The following is a 22214-nucleotide window of genomic DNA, read 5'->3' as shown; positions in this document are numbered from 1 at the left end:
AAAAATTCGATTTAGGTCAATTTTTTCAAAGGCTTATTTCAGAAGCCGGGATACACAAAATCATTAACTTACAGATGTCACCAAGTGAACAAATTTTCGAATCTGTCACTTTAAATGAATTTAAAAATAAGGGCAATAAAGAATTAATAAATATAAAAAATAGCGCTATTACAAAAGTGACACACATAGACAAAATGACAAAAGTCAAATTAATGCAATCCTGTTAAGATATCATAACGATCCAATAGAAGGAGGCCATACAGGGATTACGCGTACCCTGTCCAAAATAAAGAAATCGTATTATTGGCCCAAAATGGTTCAAACCATTAAAAATTATGTAAAAACGTGTGTAGACTGCCAAAAAGCGAAAACTACAACACATACAAAAGCCCCTATGGTCATAAACAAATACTCCAAACACAGCATTTGACACTGTTTTAATTGATACAATTGGACCTTTACCACGAACAGAACATGGTAATGAGTATGCAATAACTATTATATGCGACCTTACAAAATATCTAGTTACAATTCCAGTAGTAGATAAAAGCGCAAAAACAGTAGCCAAAGCGATTTTTGAATCATTTGTACTAAAGTACGGTCCTATGAAGACGTTCATAACAGACATGGGTACTGAGTACAAAATTTCACTTATACAAGACCTGTGCAAAATATATGAAAATCAGTAATATAGTTTCAACTGCACCAGACTTTAGGAACAGTAGAAAGAAGTCATCGAACATTCAACGAATATATCCGTTCTTACATATCGATCGACAAAGATGATTGGGACATATGGATAAATTATTTCACATATTGTTTCAATACTACTCCATCAACAGTACATGACTACTGTCCATTTGAACTTGTTTATGGTAGACTACCAAGACAATTCATAGAATTTAATAACTTACAAAAAATAGATCCAATATATATAACATAGACGACTATGCAAAAGAATTTAGTTTAGATTACAAGTAGCATATAAAAGAGCAAAACTAATGATAGAAAAAGAAAAACAAAAACGAAAATTAGAGTATGACAAAAAAGTAAATGACTTAAAGCTAGAAGTAGGAAATCTAGTGTTACTTAAAAATGATACAGGTCATAAATTAGACAATCAATACTTAGGACCTTATAAAGTAATAAAAATAGAAGATAGAAACAATATAGTAGTAGATGTAGGAAAAAAAAGAAACCACAAACTGTTAATAAGAATAGACTAAAGTTATTCAAAAAATTAATACATTTCACAAATCAAAACAACGTGAAATCAATTCATTTACTCTTAATCTAAATACTTGATAATAACGTTATTACTACACAAAAAAAATATTAATATATACATTAATAATTAATAAATATAAGAACAAAACACACTTTACACGATATACACTCCATATTACACACATTAAAAAATAACTTCATATTACATATATACGTTATTTTTCAAAAGGAGGGAGATGTGGTATGCACATATATCGAAGTTACACTGTAACCAGAGTAACATTAAATACGGAAGCAGCAACTCTCTGTTGCTGCCCGAAATACATAAATAGTGCATTGACACTTTAATATAAAGAAAACAACAAATGCCAGCGCAGTTCAAGTGCACTGCAATATGATGTCACCTGAACTGCAGCCGGCACATTAAAAGCCGCGTCAGCATAAACGCCGGCCACTGACCGTTGTCTGTGCATAACACATGCTCCTCCATATATAGTACATATACATATAATTATATATTAAATAATACTTATGTAAAATAAGCAGCGCTGCCGCCACTTCTTCAACGAAGCAGCGACTTAGCAGCGTCTCAAATAGTTTACTTAAGTATAAGAACAAATGTATTGAATTATTCGGAAAATAAACGTCCACTGGAGCGAACCTTCGCTCGTGGTTTTAAAAAACACAATTTCACCTGCATTCATTCATTCTAATACACATGACCAACCAGCTGCCGGCCACTTAGGAGTACGTAAGACTATTCTTCGAATCAGTCAGCGGTACTACTGGCCAGGGATGCATCGGGACGTCAAGAAGCACGTCCGGCAATGCCTGAGCTGCCAAAAATTTAAGGCATCACAGCAGAAACCTGCCGGACCCATGCATACCCGTCCCGCAGAAGAACCCTTCGCCGTCATTGGAGCCAATTTCGTCGGCCCACTTCCTCGTTCCAAGCAAGGTAACACCATGCTCCTCGTTTTCTTTGACTTGTTTTCCAAATGGGTAGAACTAGAGCCACTACGACGTGCCACTACTGCGAGCCTTCAGCGTGCGTTCCGAGAGCGTATCCTCGCTCATTTCGGGGTTCCGCGACGTTTCGTGTGCGACAATGGGACGCAATTCACTAGCCGGTCCTTCAAGGCATTCCTAAAAACCGCCGGAGTCGACCTACAACACACTGCTCCCTATTCGCCACATGAAAACCCAACGGAACGAGCCAACCGGACAGTTAAGACCATGATCTCGCAACTAATCGACGAACAGCAGAACCAATGGGATGAGTTGCTTCCAGAGATCACATTAGCTATCAATTCCAGCGTCTCCGAGTCCACCGGCTACAGTCCAGCTTTCCTAGTACAGGGTAGGGAGCCACGACTTCCCGGAGGATTATATGACGAGGTGACACCAGAGGCCCCCGGCGAACTAGAAGACCCCGGCAATAAGGCAAAAAGACTGCAGGAGATCTTTACAATCGTACGCGGAAACCTGAACCAAGCGAGCCATGACCACAGTCGGCATTACAGCCTACTTTGGGCGGAAAGGTGCTTTTGCGGCAACAACCATCTCTCCAACGCTGCCGACGGTTTTCGCAGCAAAACTAGCTCCGAAATTCGATGGCCCGTAAGTAGAAAAGAAGTTTCATTGCAGCAAACATCGTCCGCTTACAACACACCACGACCAACCAAAGAAGAGTGGCTAACATTGCCGATCTCCGGGAGTTCCAGGAGCAGAGGCCTGACTCCGAGGCTGAAAACTACGAGAGCGACATGTCGGGAACCGCGATCAAAGCCTGATCCTATCCCTCCGACCCACATTTTCCTCAGTCGCCCTACCAATAATCTCACTACTTTTCTTAATCATTACAGAACATGGAACCGATCGATCTCACCCTTCTCCGCCACGCGACTACGCTGGCAATGCACCCCGGATGACTCCCGATCGTACGGAGCCGCACTATTCCCCGTGGCCCGAGGATGCACCCCCGGATGACTCCCGATCGTACGGAGCCGCACTAGGCGCAACGCTACCAGCCCCCTCCCACTGAGGACAGTGACGCGGACGAGCCATTCTTCGTCCCATGAAGTGGACCGTACTGTAACGTACGAGCCGGCCATCCGCCCGTGGGGAATGCGAGTAACCCGCATTGACCGGGCGGTGGTGAATGTCATCCTCCCTCCAGGGGAAACCCCCACCTCATACTTCGAGCTGCCGGAGCGCTGGAACTATCGGGGCCAGCGATCGCCGACCGCCCAGTTCCACCACCCTACTTCCCACCAGCTATTCGACGCCCTAGGACACCCATCCTACGGCTACTCGAGGAAATGGACGTGTCCGACCCCCGTCGGGCTTCCCCTTCCCATGCCCTCCTACGACCCACCTCAAGAAGGTCCACGCTGGGAGTCCGCGTCGTCGGACGACGAGCCGGACGGGCCTCGGTTCCGCCGGCAGTACGCGAGGACATCCCCAGCTAACGAGGAGTCCGACCCTCTCTCCGACCTATTGGAGGTCTTGGGGCAGGACTTGGTGTCGTTGGAGGAGGATGGGGAGCAAAACCTGATGACCGAGGTAGCCCACGGAAGCGAGCTGGTGGAAGCTCCCATCAACTGGAAGGTGGAAACGCCCCAACGCCAACTACCCCGGGGCCTAGTTGAGGAGGTCCGCTGCAACGAGGGACGAGGAACTAGGGCAAGGTTCACGCATACCTACCTCGACACCACCTACCAGGTGAACCGAACCAAAAACCGGACTTATCCGGATTTTCATTCGCCCGGCGTTAAAGGGGGGAGTGTTACGCACCATACTGCGCCTCAAAATAAAACAATAGCCCAAAATTATATATACCAGAGTTTTTCTCTCATATACGGTCACTCACCCAGCTGTGCTGAGTTAACAGCGCATGTGCAACGCAAAACAGAGCCAAGCAAGTTGACAGAGCATGTGCAACGCAAAAAGAGCCAAGCAAGTTAACAGCGCATGTGCAACGCAAAAAGAGCCAAGCGAGTTGACAGTGCATGTGCAACGCAAAAAGAGCCAAGCGAGTTAACAGCGCATGTGCAACGCAAAAAGAGCCAAGCGAGTTAACAGCGCATGTGCAACGCAAACATGAGCCAAGCGAGTTGACGGCGCATGCGCAAATTTAGGGAAAAGAAAGTAAAAGCCAGTTGGCAGGGCCAAGACCTTGACCTAGATAAAGGCGAGAGTAGGAGGAGCGGCTCTCACTCTCTGATAAGAACTTGACAGTGCGAAACACTTTTACCCGCGAGTGCCATTAAGAAAAGTCTTGAACAAAAACCACGTGCAAAATTTACAACGAGAAGTTCCATCACGTAACCCACGAATATTCTACAGGTACGTTCAAGCTGAATGCTTGATACCCACTTACACATTGATTATTCCCCTTTGCTCCCCCCGTTTAACTTATGCGATTACGCATAACCAGTAGCATTGTTATTGCATAACCCCACTCGAGTGCGACAACGCACTAACACAACCACACTAACGATATACGCTAGATATTGTTCCTTTCCGCCGTGTCTTTCGTTCGTCGATGTTTTCCTTTTCGCACAACGCGCATATTTTTTTCCGTTCACTGTAGAAGTGTGACTACAGACTACTACAGTCGACGCTGAAAAAGTGTGTACAATGTGACTGTGCCAGTGTGATCACACGCCCAGCATTTGTCTCACTTATACCACTAACCATACAATACATAGATGCTTCACGCAGAACAATTTGTTGTATCATCAAAAACAGTATTATTGCGACCCCAGTCGGGCCGTGCGCTGCGATTCGAACACCGAGCCTCTTCGGCTCATTCGAAAATTCGAAGTGCTAACGCAGCGCGTAGCGTTGAGTTCAGTCGCAGATCAAATGCGGAGCGATGAGCACGGGCGCATTTCGTTGCGCTCTGCTCTCGCTTCTATGTATGCGTGCATGTATCTACATGCTCACCTACACTGACGAGCAAAACTGTAACACGAGTTCGTTGTTGCAACTTCAAAGGTCTGTAACTTTTTTCTAATGCACGCATTTTAAAAATCTTAGTCTTGTTTTATTGGTTATATCATTTACTATTATTAAGCTAAATTTAAAGCCATTTGTTATCAGTTAAAGAAAATGACACGCCAAACTGTAAAAAAAAGTCAAATGTTACAGTTTTGCACTCACAATGGCAAAGCTTTGGTTTTTAGCTCTAAAGCTTAGTTAACCGTTAAAGTTTATTTGTTTACATTTTACTCGGTGAGCTTTGATATTTTAAAGCCACATGGTAATTGAATTTGTAATGGCTAGTTGAAAAAAAATAAGATCATTCTTGATTTACTAGAAGCTGGTGAATCTGTCCGAAAAGTGGCTAAAAAATTCGGTGTTAGCCATATGACTGTGCAGCGACTAAAAAAACACAGTCTAGGAAACATTCCAATAAATCCAGGAGGCCGACCCAGAGTTTTGAGTGAACGTGAACACACGCCACGTCGCTAACTTGGTAACAGGCAATCCTGATATCACACCAATAAAAGCGGCGTCAATGCTTAATATGAATGCCAGTGCCTGGACAGTTCGCCGTAGCCTCAACAAATTGGGTCTAAAAGCTAAAGAAATGAAAAAAAAAAAACCATTTCTTACAAAAAGACACATAATGCTGCGTCAAAACTTTGCCGCAACATACACAAATTGGACATTAGCGGATTGGGATACTGTAAGTCATTGCTACCAGTGTCTAAAAAAAGCAAACAATTCCAAAATATTTTTGTTTCCAAGGTTATATGGTCGGATGAAACCAAAATTAATCGGTTCGAGTCAGATGGACGCTCCTGGTATTGGACTAGAGATCCTACGATCCAGTCACCAAGAAATGTGCGACAAACCGTCAAGCACGGTGGCGGTTCCATCATGGTATGGGGGTGCATAAGCTCAAATGGAGTTGGTCCCTTGGTGCTAATCGATGGAATTATGCGAAAGGAGCAATATCTAGCAATATTGCAAAAAAATCTTCCGAAAGTTATTGGGAATATGGGTCTTTCTGTCGAAAAATGCGTTTTTCAGCAAGACAACGACCCGAAGCACACGTCCATAATAGTTTAAAAATTGGATTTCAAAACAGAAATTTCAATTTATGAAGTGGCCACCACAATCTCCAGATATGAATCCAATTGAAAACTTGTGGAGTCACGTGAAATCGCAGCTGGCGAAATACGCAGTTCCTCCAAGTGGAATGAAGGAGTTGTGGGAACGGACACAGGACGTGTGGTATGCTATTCCACCGGAAATGGTACAACGGTATACCCAAAGTATGCCCAATCGCATAGAAGAGTTGGAAAAGTCCAAGGGGATGTGGACTCATTATTTAAAAAATCATGAATAAAAAATATTTCTTTAAAAAAATAACCAGAGTGCAAAACTGTAACATTTGACTTTTTTTACAGTTTGGCGTGTCATTTTCTTTAACTGATAACAAATGGCTTGAAATTTTGCTTAATAATAGTAAATGATATAACCAATAAAACAAGACTAAGATTTTTTAAAAATGCGTGCATTAGAAAAAAAAGTTACACAGACCCGTGAAGTTGCAACAACGAACTCGTGTTACAGTTTTTGCTCGTCAGCAGTGTATGTCAGTATGGGTATGCATGTGAAGTTTTTGCAACGTGCAGTTGCCTCACTGACAGGCAGCTAGCGCACGTCAATTTTGTTTTGCCGCGACGAAAGTCTCGAAGATGAAGTCGAGTGACTGTTCGTAGCCTTCGACTCTTCGTGCCTATATACTGGCAATTTACCGCCGGCGAAATTCAAAGTGCGTTGGCTTTACTCGTAATGTGTTGGCGGGTGTGGAAAAGTGCTTGGGTTCAATCCCGTCTTTTTTTTATTTATATTTTATTTTCATTTTTATTTATATTTTCATTTTTACAAATTAAAAAAATTATATATTCATTTATAAATTCTTTATTTTTTTTTATCAAAACTTTTGATACAATTTTTTTACTAACTAAAATATACAAAATATAAAAATAAAAACAAGTAAGAAAGTTACAGTCGAGTGTGCTCGACTATGAGATACCCCGCTACCCAAATTTAATAAAGCCAAAATATTGCGGTATCATTTTCAAAATATACCGAGAATACTAAAATATACTAAAAATATACCGAATGATATGTTTGGTATATCGATATAGTACACCATTCAAAATATACCATATACGGCACAATGTACCAGATTTGTCGGCCAAAGCAACTCAGACCCCTAGTATAGTAAGTAGGCGTTGTTGTCCATACAAAAGTATTTCTTTAATAACTTCCACAATTTCGCAACCAAATTTTCAGGAATCATAACTTCTATAGTAATTATTGTATAAACCAAAATTCGCAACTCTAGCTTTAAAAATTACGCTTGTTGTTCGATTTTTTGATTTGCAGGGGCGGAAGTGGGCGTGGCAAAAATTTGAAACAAACTTGATCTGCGTGCAAACATAACAAATGCTGTTATAGTCTCTGAGATCTAGGTGTTCATACGGACAGACGGACAGACACACAGACACACAGACACACAGACGTACAGACGGACATGGCTAGATCGTCTCGGCTGTTGACGCTGATCAAGAATATATATACTTCATAGGTCGGAGATGCCTCCTTCTACCTGTTACATACATTTCCTGCCGGCACAAAGTTATAATACCCTTCTACCCTATGGGTAGCGGTATAACAATATTTTTCAGAAAATATATACAAAATTATACTTTTTTTTAATTATTAGCCGATGAAAACAATTATTATTTATTTCAGAAATATTATCTAATTATAAATGCCAAACTGTCTAGAATTGGGGTGGGTTGTATGCATGTGTGCTTTCCCGTGTGTATGTGTATACACATTGCAAGAGTTGTTGTTGCAACTACAAGTGATTGGCACGCGCTAGTTGTTATTATTGTTTGTCGACAGTTTAATCTGTTTTGTTTTGATTTGACAAATTGTCTTTTCCGCTATTTTGACCGCGCTTTTCTTCTTCTTATTAATTTACCATAAGCTTGTGTAACATGCATATGTGTATATGCAAATATGTACATATGTATGTATGTACTATATATGGAAAGCAAAGTGATTGGCACGCGCCAATTTTTTGTTGTTTTTTTTTTTTTGTCTATTTTCCTTTGCATTATTCAACCGCGCTTTTCTTGTTCTTTCTAATTTTGTCTGCGTGTGGTAAGACTTGCGTCGATTTTTAGAGAGATTAATTGCTTGCGTTTTTTTGATTTATAAAATATTAAAAATGGCTAATTTAATAAAAAAAGATGTCAGGAAAAGTGGGCTTACTTGCTGCATTGATTCATGCCATCGAAGCTATAGGGATAGCTCAGAGCACTTTCCTGTCCGTTTGTTCCGCTTTCCGAAAACTGAAACTCTCCGTCGTGAATGGTTTCGAAATGTAAATTACAGAAGGGAATCAATATTGCCGGGGCGGTAATATGTAACATACATTTTGAGTCGAAGTATTTAGGGGTAAAAAAATTAAAAGCAGGGGCTTTGCCGACTCTGCGATTAGTAGATGAGCCGAAGCTAAATTTAAATACATGTTTGTTCACAGAGAACACTGATGTGTGTTTCATTTTGCGAAGAGATAGAACCAATTTCTATTTTTCAAAGTGCACATTAAGCACCGGAGCCCACAAGCATTGATTGTGTGGAAATGGCAGAGAGCCCAATATATGAAAATAAAAGCTCCGTAAGCAAAGTTGATGTAGATATACATACCAACTAATAATAATGATAATAACTTTTGCGACAATTGCCTAAGAAAAAGAGCAAAACAAAAATGCATTATAGGAACAAATACTGGTCAACGATTGAAAACTGAATAAAGAGAAAAGAAAGAATAATATGTATACGAAAAAAATAAGGCTGCTACAAATGAAATTAAGAAATGAAAAAGTAAGAAAACTGAAATATGTAAAATATAAAAAAAATGACAGCAATCTATTTGGAATTCTTGACAAGAAAGGTCTATCAGAGAATTCAAACACATTTTGCAAGATGTTGATAAAGAGCAATACAAATAAGTGGCAAGATAAAGAAAGACTAATAGCTCAAAGTATTAATTTTTATTCAGCTAAGGCGTATTCATTTATGAGGGATGATCTTGAATTGAATAGATTCCGAATGTTGTTCATTTATTTTGATGAACTAATCAGATTGGAGCTGCCAATTTGGTAGATTGGAGCTGCCAACTTGGTAGATTTGAGCTGTCAATTTGATAGATAGGAAAAGCTGTCAAGTCACCCAAGCAGCATATTTTCATTTATGATAGAAGTCGACTGAATTCTGAACTGAAATATAAACTCAATTTCTAAAGTTCCTAGACTGGCAATTATAATAATTCTAAAAATTATTTAAAGATGGCTCATCCAAACGGGGTATTTACCTTCACGTCGTCCGTCCCTATCTTGGGTGCGCAGGCCACAGCCACAATGCCAAGAGATGTTCAAGGTGGGGGAGGAGGTGGGACGACGGGCGGCGGTCAGAACTCACATTATGATGAGCGCAGAAGTTACTTTCGGATGAAAACGGCAGATTCAAATGTAAAAAGCAAGAGCTGGCCGCAGAGGCCAAGAGGCTTGAGATTTTGAACATAAAGCAAGCTAATCAAAATATGCGTGAGGCCGCAGAGGCCAAGAGGCTTGAGATTTGAACATAAAGCTAGCTAATCAAAATATGCGTGAGGCCGCAGAGGCTTGAGGCTTTGAACACAAAGCTAGCTAATCAAAATATGCGTCAGGAGCATATACTCAGAATGAGGGAGCTACGATTAAAGATAAGGATACTAGAGGAGCAGTAGGAAAATTTGCAAGGACAACCCAGCACATAAAATGTAATTTAGCATATTCATATTTTATTTCGAGCTAAATACAGATTACAGATTAAAAATACCAAACCAAAAGCTTAACTGTACTTTAGATATTCACTACCTCAATAAAGATAAACCCAAAGTCTAGGTATCCTAGACTTAAGCCACATCATTAAGGAACTTGTCACTCACCTCGCCCAACTGATTGCGGGCAACATTGAACGACGCCCGCGTGCCGCTTTTGCACATGATGGATGACAAGGCGATTGAGCTCGATGTTCGTCTCGTTATCCAAGCTGGCATCCTCGCCGTTGAACAGCCAATAGATGTGCGGCTGGGGATGTCCGATGGCATCGCACTCAAGTGTGAGAGCATCACCCTCGTTGGTCAGCGTCGAGTTGGGGCCACGCAGAATGCGCGGACGCTCCAGCACGCTCAGCTTGATCATGTGAACCAGCACCGGTGCAATGCCATTGTCCAGGCGGCACACATACGAGCCCTGATCTTGGGCTGGACATCGGTGATTTGGAGGTCCATAGGCAAGCACACGCGATCGATTGTGATAGATGTTGGGCACATTGGGGCTGCTCCACACGGCGCTGGGACGCGGCGAACCAACGCCCGGACACTCGAGCACAACGGTCTCGCCGGACGAGCGGCAAGCTTTGTGGACGGCTGTTGGAGCAGGAAATACGGCGGTGTACGATCCGTGTAATCGACACGCAAATCAATCACCTGCGGCAGACGCAACTCCTCGCCCGTTATCACAATTGTGGCCTGTTTAATAAAAATTTTAAAACTATTAATAATAATTTAAAATTAAAAGCCCCACAAGACGACATCTACGAAGTATTAAAAACTACACTACATGGTATTTTCACAAATTTTTTAAAAATGGTTCATATGCCCGAAAAATAAAGGAAACTATCGTAAATGAATGTATTGCGCAAGTGGAAAGCGTGGAAAAATACTCAAAATGGTATTCAAAATGGCATACATGCAATGAGCACCGACTATTTATATTAAATTATTTCATACTCGTCCTGCTTCGAAAAAACAGTATTTGGCTAACGGAGAAGCTATGTGGCGAGAAGCTAAAAAGCACCCGAAAACTAGAAATTATAAAATCTTAAAAAATAAAAATCTAAGAAGCCTTATTAATCGCAGAATCGTCAAAGCCAAGTTTGTCAGTCCGTATATGTGGGGTAACGTAAACAAACACAAATAATTAGATTAGGTGGGGAACATGGAGATTTACAAATAATCTCAAGTCGACTCGAAGGTCATTTGATGACCCCATTGCACTTGCAATGGCCTCCTCGTGGTGTTCCTGGATACCGATCAAGTAAAATTTACTTAATTGGTAACTAATTCGAGCGGCGAAAAACAATAATAACAACTGGCGCGTGCCAATCACTTGTAGTTGCAACAACAACTCTTGCAATGTGTATACACATACACACGGGAAAGCACACATGCATACAACCCACCCCAATTCTAGACAGTTTGGCATTTATAATTAGATAATATTTCTGAAATAAATAATAATTGTTTTCATCGGCTAATAATTAAAAAAAGTATAATTTTGTATATATTTTCTGAAAAAATATTGTTTTTATTTTATATATTTTGTAATATTTTAGTTAGTAAAAAATTGTATCAAAAGTTTTGATAAAAAAAAATAAAGAATTTATAAATGAATATTTAATTTTTTTAATTTGTAAAAAAATGAAATATAAATAAAAAATGAAAATAAAATATAAATAAAAAAAAAGACGGGATTTGAACCCAAGCACTTTTCCACACCCGCCAACACATTACGAGTAAAGCCAACGCACTTTGAATTTCGCCGGCGCGTAAATTGCCAGTATATAGGCACGAAGAGTCGAAGGCACGAACAGTCACTCGACTTCATCTTCGAGACTTTCGTCGCGGCAAAACCAAATTGACGTGCGCTAGCTGCTTGTCAGTGAGGCAACTGCACGTTGCAAAACTTCACATGCATACCCATACTGACATAGGTGAGCATGTAGATACATGCACGCATACATAGAAGCGAGAGCAGAGCGCAACAAAATGCGCCCGTGCTCATCGCTCCGCATTTGATCTGCGACTGAACTCAACGCTGCGCGCTGCGTTAGCACTTCGAATTTTCGAATGAGCCGAAGAGGCTCGGTGTTCGAATCGCAGCGCACGGCCCGACTGGGGTCGCAATAATACTGTTTTTGATGATACACACAAATTGTTCTGCGTGAAGCATCTATGTATTGTATGGTTAGTGCTTATACTGTGTACCTCGTTTTCCGTAGTGCTCGTGCAAAGTAAAGTGCCCGTTCGCGGTAACAGTGAGACTACCAGTAGTGCAGTCGACGCTGGAATATTGGGGGTATAGTGCGGCTGTGCCAGTGTGATTACACACCAAAACTCGCTTCACCTACACCGTACATCCCGGTTACGATTCTTCGCGAAGTACACCGAACTCTCCCGCTAGCTGTAGTAGTGTGACTACAAACTACTACACGACGCCGGAACAGTGTGTACGGTGTGATTGGGCCAGTGTGATTACACAGTCACAATCATTCCACCCACGCCGCGTGCTACGTTTCATACTATATTCGCACGAACCCCCAATTTCTTCCCGTTAGCTGTAGTAGTGTGACTACAAACTACTACAGTCGACGCCGGAACAGCTTGTACAGTGTGATTGGGCCAGTGTGATTAAACACTCACAACCATTTCACCCACGCTGCGTGCCCCGTTTCATATTATTCGCGCACGAACCCCCAATTTTTTCCCGTTAGCTGTAGTAGTGTGACTACAAACTATTACAGTCGACGCCGGAACAGCGTGTACAGTGTGATTGGGCCAGTGTGATTACACGCTCACAACCATTTCACCCACGCCGCGTGCCCCGTTTCATATTATTCGCACGAACCACAACTCTTCCCGTTAGCTGTAGTAGGGTGACTACAACCACTACAGTCGACGCCGAAAAAAATGTGTACAGTGCAACATAGTCAGTGTGAATCACACTCCCGTGACAACCACTCATGTAACATTCCTATCGACGTTGGACCTGAGGACAACCCCAGAAGCGGAAATATCTACATCATTGTTGACTAATCTGGTACCAGAGAAAATAACAAATAAATAAACTCCTGTCTTTCTTATACATCGTGATCTCCATTTGTCTACAAAGATGTGTCTCACACCTTGTGATACTCGACTTGTAGGGTTTCACCAAACATAAATTTCTTATTTCGATCCCTGGACAGCGCTAGTTACCTCGGCGTTGTGACGGTTCGTTACAACCTCATCTGGTTTTGCTAAAGCGCGCATAAAAGAATAGGTGCCAAAATTTTGTTTGCTTATTAATTATTGTTGTTTATTAAATATTATTATATTTTACATCCTCTTCTTCTTAGTTCATATTATAAATGACTAGTAGCATTTAATAATAAAATGAATATATTGTATTGAATTAAAACAACTGCCGATTTAGAGTTACCCTATAAACAAAAATGAAATTAATAATAGCGTTATAATTCTAATTATTTTTGAGCAAATGGTTTTGTTTTTGTTTATAAATAAATAAGTATGTTTAATTTGAGTCATGGACTTTTGAAATGAAATTCTAAGTTTGTTCTGATTTCCGGAGACATGGGAGCATAAATTAAAAAGGGAGTCGTAGAATAGTTTTGGGGTCATAAAAAAAAAGTTTCTTCTTATGACCATGGTTGGGTGGGTATAGACCAGGGTGTGGCAGGTACCATCTTATAAGACCACCTCTGCTTTTCCTAAATTTGTCCGAATTTCAACAGTGTGCCTGCATTTGTTTTATTTTTATTAGATATTGGTAGTATGTCGATCGAGTCGTCTTGTAGATTCGAGTCGGATTAAGATTCTTGACAAGAGGATCGACTCATGTGTTTTGTTTTTTTTTTTAGAATCAACTTCCTCAGTCGCCCTACCAATAATCTCACTACTTTTTTTAATCATTACAGAACATGGAACCGATCGATCTCACCCTTTCTTCTCCGCCACGCGACTACGCTGGCAATGCACCCCGGATGACTCCCGATCGTACGGAGCCACACTATTCCCCGTGGCCCGAGGATGCACCCCGGATGACTCCCGATCGTACGGAGCCGCACTAGGCGCAACGCTACCAGCCCCCCTCCCACTGAGGACAGTGACGCGGACGAGCCATTCTTCGTCCATGAAGTGGACCGTACTGTAACGTACGAGCCGGCCATCCGCCCGTGGGGAATGCGAGTAACCCGCATTGACCGGGCGGTGGTGAATGTCATCCTCCCTCCAGAGGAAACCCCCACCTCATACTTCGAGCTGCCGGAGCGCTGGAACTATCGGGGGCCAGCGATCGCCGACCGCCCAGTTCCACCACCCTACTTCCCACCAGCTATTCGACGCCCTAGGACACCCATCCTACGGCTACTCGAGGAAATGGACGTGTCCGACCCCGACGGGCTTCCCCTTCCCATGCCCTCCTACGACCCACCTCAAGAAGGTCCACGCTGGGAGTCCGCGTCGTCGGACGACGAGCCGGACGGGCCTCGGTTCCGCCGGCAGTACGCGAGGACATCCCCAGCCAACGAGGAGTCCGACCCTCTCTCCGACCTATTGGAGGTCTTGGGGCAGGACTTGGTGCCGTTGGAGGAGGATGAGGAGCAAAACCTGATGACCGAGGTAGCCCACGGAAGCGAGCTGGTGGAAGCTCCCATCAACTGGAAGGTGGAAACGCCCCAACGCCAACTACCCCGGGGCCTAGTTGAGGAGGTCCGCTGCAACGAGGGACGAGGAACTAGGGCAAGGTTCACGCATACCTACCTCGACACCACCTACCAGGTGAACCGAACCAAAACCGGACGTATCCGGATTTTCATTCGCCCGGCGTTAAAGGGGGGAGTGTTACGCACCATACTGCGCCTCAAAATAAAACAATAGCCCAAAATTATATATACCAGAGTTTTTCTCTCATATACGGTCACTCACCCAGCTGTGCTGAGTTAACAGCGCATGTGCAACGCAAAAAGAGCCAAGCGAGTTGACAGAGCATGTGCAACGCAAACATGAGCCAAGCGAGTTAACAGCGCATGTGCAACGCAAAGTGAGTTAACAGCGCATGCGCAAATTTAGGGAAAAGAAAGTAAAAGCCAGTTGGCAGGGCCAAGACCTTGACCTAGATAAAGGCGAGAGTAGGAGGAGCGGCTCTCACTCTCTGATAAGAACTTGACAGTGCGAAACACTTTTACCCACGAATGCCATTAAGAAAAGTCTTGAACAAAAACCACGTGCAAAATTTACAACGAGAAGTTCCATCACGTAACCCACGAATATTCTACAGGTACGTTCAAGCTGAATGCTTGATACCCACTTACACATTGATTATTCCCCTTTGCTCCCCCCCGTTTAACATATGCGATTACGCATAACCAGTAGCATTGTTATTGCATAACCCCACTCGAGTGCGACAACGCACTAACACAACCACACTAACGATATACGCTAGATATTGTTCCTTTCCGCCGTGTCTTTCGTTCGTCGATGTTTTCCTTTTCGCACAACGCGCATATTTTTTTCCGTTCACTGTAGAAGTGTGACTACAGACTACTACAGTCGACGCTGAAAAAGTGTGTACAATGTGACTGTGCCAGTGTGATCACACGCCAGCATTTGTCTCACTTATACTGTGTACCTCGTTTCCGTAGTGCTCGTGCAAAGTAAAGTGCCCGTTCGCGGTAACAGTGAGACTACCAGTAGTGCAGTCGACGCTGGAATATTGGGTATAGTGCGGCTGTGCCAGTGTGATTACACACCAACACTCGCTTCACCTACACCGTACATCCCGGTTACGATTCTTCGCGAAGTACACCGAACTCTCCCACTAGCTGTAGTAGTGTGACTACAAACTACTACAGTCGACGCTGGAACAGTGTGTACGGTGTGATTGGACCAGTGTGATTACACACTCACAATCATTCCACCCACGCCGCGTGCTACGTTTCATACTATTCGCACGAACCCCCAATTTCTTCCCGTTAGCTGTAGTAGTGTGACTACAAACTACTACAGTCGACGCCGGAACAGCTTGTACAGTGTGATTGGGCCAGTGTGATTAAACACTCACAACCATTTCACCCACGCTGCGTGTGCCCGTTTCATATTATTCGCACGAACCCCCAATTTCTTCCCGTTAGCTGTAGTAGTGTGACTACAAACTATTACAGTCGACGCCGGAACAGCGTGTACAGTGTGATTGGGCCAGTGTGATTACACGCTCACAACCATTTCACCCACGCCGCGTGCCCCGTTTCATATTATTCGCACGAACCACAACTCTTCCCGTTAGCTGTAGTAGGGTGACTACAACCACTACAGTCGACGCCGAAAAAAATGTGTACAGTGCAACATAGTCAGTGTGAATCACACTCCCGTGACAACCACTCATGTAACATTCCTATCGACGTTGGACCTGAGGACAACCCCAGAAGCGGAAATATCTACATCATTGTTGACTAATCTGGTACCAGAGAAATAACAAATAAATAAACTCCTGTCTTTCTTTTACATCGTGATCTCCATTTGTCTACAAAGATTGTCTCACACCTTGTGATACTCGACTTGTAGGGTTTCACCAAACATAAATTTCTTATTTCGATCCCTGGACAGCCCTAGTTACCTCGGCGTTGTGACGGTTCGTTACAACCTCATCTGGTTTTGCTAAAGCGCGCATAAAAGAATAGGTGCCAAAATTTTGTTTGCTTATTAATTATTGTTGTTTATTAAATATTATTATATTTTACATCCTCTTCTTCTTAGTTCATATTATAAATGAGTAGCATTTAATAATAAAATTAATATATTGTATTGAATTAAAACAACTGCCGATTTAGAGTTACCCTATAAACAAAAATGAAAATAATAATAGCGTTATAATTCTAATTATTTTTGAGCAAATGGTTTTGTTTTTGTTTATAAATAAATAAGTATGTTTAATTTGAGTCATTGGACTTTTGAAATGAAATTCTAAGTTTGTTCTGATTTCCGGAGACATGGGAGCATAAATTAAAAAGGGAGTCGTAGAATAGTTTTGGGGTCATAAAAAAAACGTTTCTTCTTATGACCATGGTTGGGTGGGTATAGACCAGGGTGTGGCAGGTACCATCTTATAAGACCACCTCTGCTTTTCCTAAATTTGTCCGAATTTCAACAGTGTGCCTGCATTTGTTTTATTTTTATTAGATATTGGTAGTATGTCGATCGAGTCGTCTTGTAGATTCGAGTCGGATTAAGATTCTTGACAAGAGGATCGACTCATGTGTTTTGTTTTTTTTTTTTAGAATCAACTTCCTCAGTCGCCCTACCAATAATCTCACTACTTTTTTTAATCATTACAGAACATGGAACCGATCGATCTCACCCTTTCTTCTCCGCCACGCGACTACGCTGGCAATGCACCCCGGATGACTCCCGATCGTACGGAGCCACACTATTCCCCGTGGCCCGAGGATGCACCCGGATGACTCCCGATCGTACGGAGCCGCACTAGGCGCAACGCTACCAGCCCCCTCCCACTGAGGACAGTGACGCGGACGAGCCATTCTTCGTCCATGAAGTGGACCGTACTGTAACGTACGAGACGGCCATCCGCCCGTGGGGAATGCGAGTAACCCGCATTGACCGGGCGGTGGTGAATGTCATCCTCCCTCCAGGGGAAACCCCCACCTCATACTTCGAGCTGCCGGAGCGCTGGAACTATCGGGGCCAGCGATCGCCGACCGCCCAGTTCCACCACCCTACTTCCCACCAGCTATTCGACGCCCTAGGACACCCATCCTACGCCTACTCGCGTCGTCGGACGACGAGCCGGACGGGCCTCGGTTCCGCCGGCAGTACGCGAGGACATCCCCAGCCAACGAGGAGTCCGACCCTCTCTCCGACCTATTGGAGGTCTTGGGGCAGGACTTGGTGCCGTTGGAGGAGGATGAGGAGCAAAACCTGATGACCGAGGTAGCCCACGGAAGCCAGCTGGTGGAAGCTCCCATCAACTGGAAGGTGGAAACGCCCCAACGCCAACTACCCCGGGGCCTAGTTGAGGAGGTCCGCTGCAACGAGGGACGAGGAACTAGGGCAAGGTTCACGCATACCTACCTCGACACCACCTACCAGGTGAACCGAACCAAAACCGGACGTATCCGGATTTTCATTCGCCCGGCGTTAAAGGGGGGAGTGTGTTACGCACCATACTGCGCCTCAAAATACAATAATAGCCCAAAATTATATATACCAGAGTTTTTCTCTCATATACGGTCACTCACCCAGCTGTGCTGAGTTAACAGCGCATGTGCAACGCAAAAAGAGCCAAGCGAGTTAACAGCGCATGTGCAATGCAAACATGAGCCAAGCGAGTTGACGGCGCATGTGCAACGCAAAAAGAGCCAAGCGAGTTAACAGCGCATGTGCAACGCAAAGTGAGTTAACAGCGCATGCGCAAATTTAGGGAAAAGAAAGTAAAAGCCAGTTGGCAGGGCCAAGACCTTGACCTAGATAAAGGCGAGAGTAGGAGGAGCGGCTCTCACTCTCTGATAAGAACTTGAGAGTGCGAAACACTTTTACCCGCGAGTGCCATTAAGAAAAGTCTTGAACAAAAACCACGTGCAAAATTTACAACATATGCGATTACGCATAACCAGTAGCATTGTTATTGCATAACCCCACTCGAGTGCGACAACGCACTAAACACAACCACACTAACGATATACGCTAGATATTGTTCCTTTCCGCCGTGTCTTTCGTTCGTCGATGTTTTCCTTTTCGCACAACGCGCATATTTTTTTCCGTTCACTGTAGAAGTGTGACTACAGACTACTACAGTCGACGCTGAAAAAGTGTGTACAGTGTGACTGTGCCAGTGTGATCACACACCAGCATTTGTCTCACTCATACTGTGTACCTCGTTTTCCGTAGTGCTCGTGCAAAGCAAAGTGCCCGTTCGCGCGGTAACAGTGAGACTACCAGTAGTGCAGTCGACGCTGGAATAGTGTGTATAGAGCAGCTGTGCCAGTGTGATTAGACACCAACACTGGCTTCACCTACACCGTACATCCCGGTTACGATTTTTCGCGAAGTACACCGAACTCTCCCGCTATCTATAGTAGTGTGACTACAAACTACTACAGTCGACGCCGGAACAGTGTGTACGGTGTGATTGGGCCAGTGTGATTACACACTCAATCATTCCACCCACGCCGCGTGCTATGTTTCATACTATTCGCACGAACCCCCAATTTCTTCCCGTTAGCTGTAGTAGTGTGACTACAAACTACTACAGTCGACGCCGGAACAGCGTGTACAGTGTGATTGGGCCAGTGGTATTACACGCTCACAACCATTTCACCACGCCGCGTGCCCCGTTTCATATTATTCGCACGAACCACAACTCTTCCCGTTTGCTGTAGTAGGGTGACTACAACCACTACAGTCGACGCCGAAAAAGTGTGTACAGTGCAAGATAGTCAGTGTGCTTCACACTGACTCCCGTGACAAACACCCGTGTAACATTCCTATCGACGTTGGACCTGAGGACAACCCCAGAAGCGGAAATATCTACATCATTGTTGACTAATCTGGTACCAGAGAAATAACAAATAAATAAAACAAATTAAGAATTCAAAACTCCTGTCTTTCTTTTACATCGTGATCTCCATTTGTCTACAAAGATTGTCTCACACCTTGTGATACTCGACTTGTAGGGTTTCACCAAACATAAATTTCTTATTTCGATCCCTGGACAGCGCTAGTTACCTCGGCGTTGTGACGGTTCGTTACAACCTCATGAATCTTGTTTTGCTAAAGCGCGCATAAAAGAATAGATGCCAAAATTTTGTTTGCTTATTAATTATTATTGTTTATTAAATATTATTATATTTTACATCCTCTTCTTCTTAGTTCTTATTATAAATGACTAGTAGCAGTTAATAATAAAATGAATATATTTATAATAACTGACCCACCGTTGTTGGGCCAAATTCCAATTTCTTGTAATATCAGCCCCTTGTTGGGTGCCAGAATTACTTGCAGCATGCCGCGCGCGCCACACTGCTTTTTTCCTATTTGCGTGTGCGGCTCCGTGATCATCATCATCAGTCGGGCGGGACCCTTTGAACCCTTAGCTCTTCCGGGATGTGGGGGGTTGTTGCTGTCACTGATGATCGCTATGCTAGCGGTGAATTATTATAGAGTCCCTCATCAAATATGCATGAAACGATCCTCATTCGAATACAACAAAAGGCATACATGCCTAAAACAAAACCAAGCACAATAAACAAACTAATTGGAAACTGAAAAGAAAACTCAGAAGAAAAGTAGTGTACCTAAATGGAGAGGACGAAGGTGTTGATGTCACTCTCCTTGTTCGCTACCCACCCAGCCATAGTCTTCTAATGTATTTTTAAGGGAAGACCCCAAACGCAGCTTATTATTTACCCATTCTTATGCTCCCATGTCATCAGAAAAGAAAACTTAGTATTTCATCATCATTATAAAGTTTAATTATTCAAGCAGAAATAAACGGATATTCAATATATGCATAATAATGAATAGTTATTTTAACAAAATGTATCCAGATTTGCCAAATAAACTAGAGTATAACTTAGTATTAGAATATGTGTACAAGTATAAGTATCAGTATGAGTGCCCGTAAATATGTATAACAAAAGCTATCCAGTATTTAGAATTTTAATGTGTTTAGGCTACTGCATTCTCAATAGTATCTAAAATTTTAAGTTATACATTTTATAATATTTTATTTTAGTTGTAATTATTTATTCATTTCATGTTTTATATTACATGTTTTTGCTCTCAGCAACGAGGTTTGAGAACAACTAAGTTAAAGCAAATAGGTTTGAGAACAATTTCAATTTTTCATTCAAGTACGTATGAGAGCAAGTAGGTTGGAGAACAATTTCATTTGGTAGATCAAGTACGTATGAGAGCAAGTAGGTTTTAGAACAACTTTATTTGGTAGAGCAAGTACGTATGAGAGCAAGTAGGTTTTAGAACAACTTTATTTGGTAGAGCAAGTACGTATGAGAGCAAGTAGGTTTTAGAACAACTTCATTTGGTAGAGCAAGTACGTATGAGAGCAAGTAGGTTTTAGAACAACTTCATTCGTACAGTTTTGTATTATTTTATTTCACTGAGCAGTTTAATATCATTGTGCGGTTTTATTGTTAATTTTCACTGAATGTTATATGTATTGTATTTGTTTTGTTTGAATTTAAATACTCTTGCAAAATACACTTGACAAAACATTTATTCTTATTTTCTTTCTCCGCGCCTGAAAAAGAAATCGCAACAGCGATACATGGCAATAAAATATACGAATATTAATGAAAAGCCAATCATTTAACTCATTTCTGCTTTTTCTTTATTTTTGTCTTTATTAATCTGGACTAGGCAGATGAGTTACCTGATGCACTTGTCATTGCAAATCAAGGCAAATACATAACAAGGGATAGAATATTAAACGAAAAGGAAAGTGCGCAAGCCGCCGGCAATCACAGCGCGGCTACACTGGCCAACACAAAAGTGTTACCGATGTGGTAGCTAACGCCTTTGCGACTTCTTTTTTCACTCACCCAAAATTCCTCGATGAAGGCCTTCTCGACGATGTGGTGTTGTGTAATGGACCCATACAGTAAATAAAAAACAACAATAAAATTTAAAAACTTAAAATAACCCCAAAAATAAATAATACGTTAGCATTTGAATTTAAATACTTAGGCGCGCATAGGCGTACGTTAGATACGTGACAGTGGAGAGTTACAGCGTTGTAAGTGACAGATGTAAATTCACCATGTGGTGAATTTCGCTCTCACTTGGGCTGGTTAAGATCTGCACTAGCAAGGTTAGATCTTTTCTATCAAGATCTCTAAGGAAGCAGACGCCCTAGCAATTCTGTATATCCACCCAGAACATCAAAAGTATTAAGGCCTCGTGCCAAGAAGACAAAAAAAATTATTTAATCTTGAATAATTTTGTCCATCCCGCCGCTTTTGCCCCAAAAAGCTGGCATTAGCTAATACTTCAAAGTGCCGTTCAGGCAAGGTAAATATAAAAATAGAAAAAA

This window comes from Drosophila albomicans, unplaced genomic scaffold (genome assembly GCF_009650485.2).
Source record: "Drosophila albomicans strain 15112-1751.03 unplaced genomic scaffold, ASM965048v2 utg000092l_pilon, whole genome shotgun sequence".
NCBI classification, from domain to species: domain Eukaryota; kingdom Metazoa; phylum Arthropoda; class Insecta; order Diptera; family Drosophilidae; genus Drosophila; species Drosophila albomicans.
The sequence above is the reverse complement of the archived record's forward strand: the minus strand, read 5'-3'. Positions refer to the sequence as shown.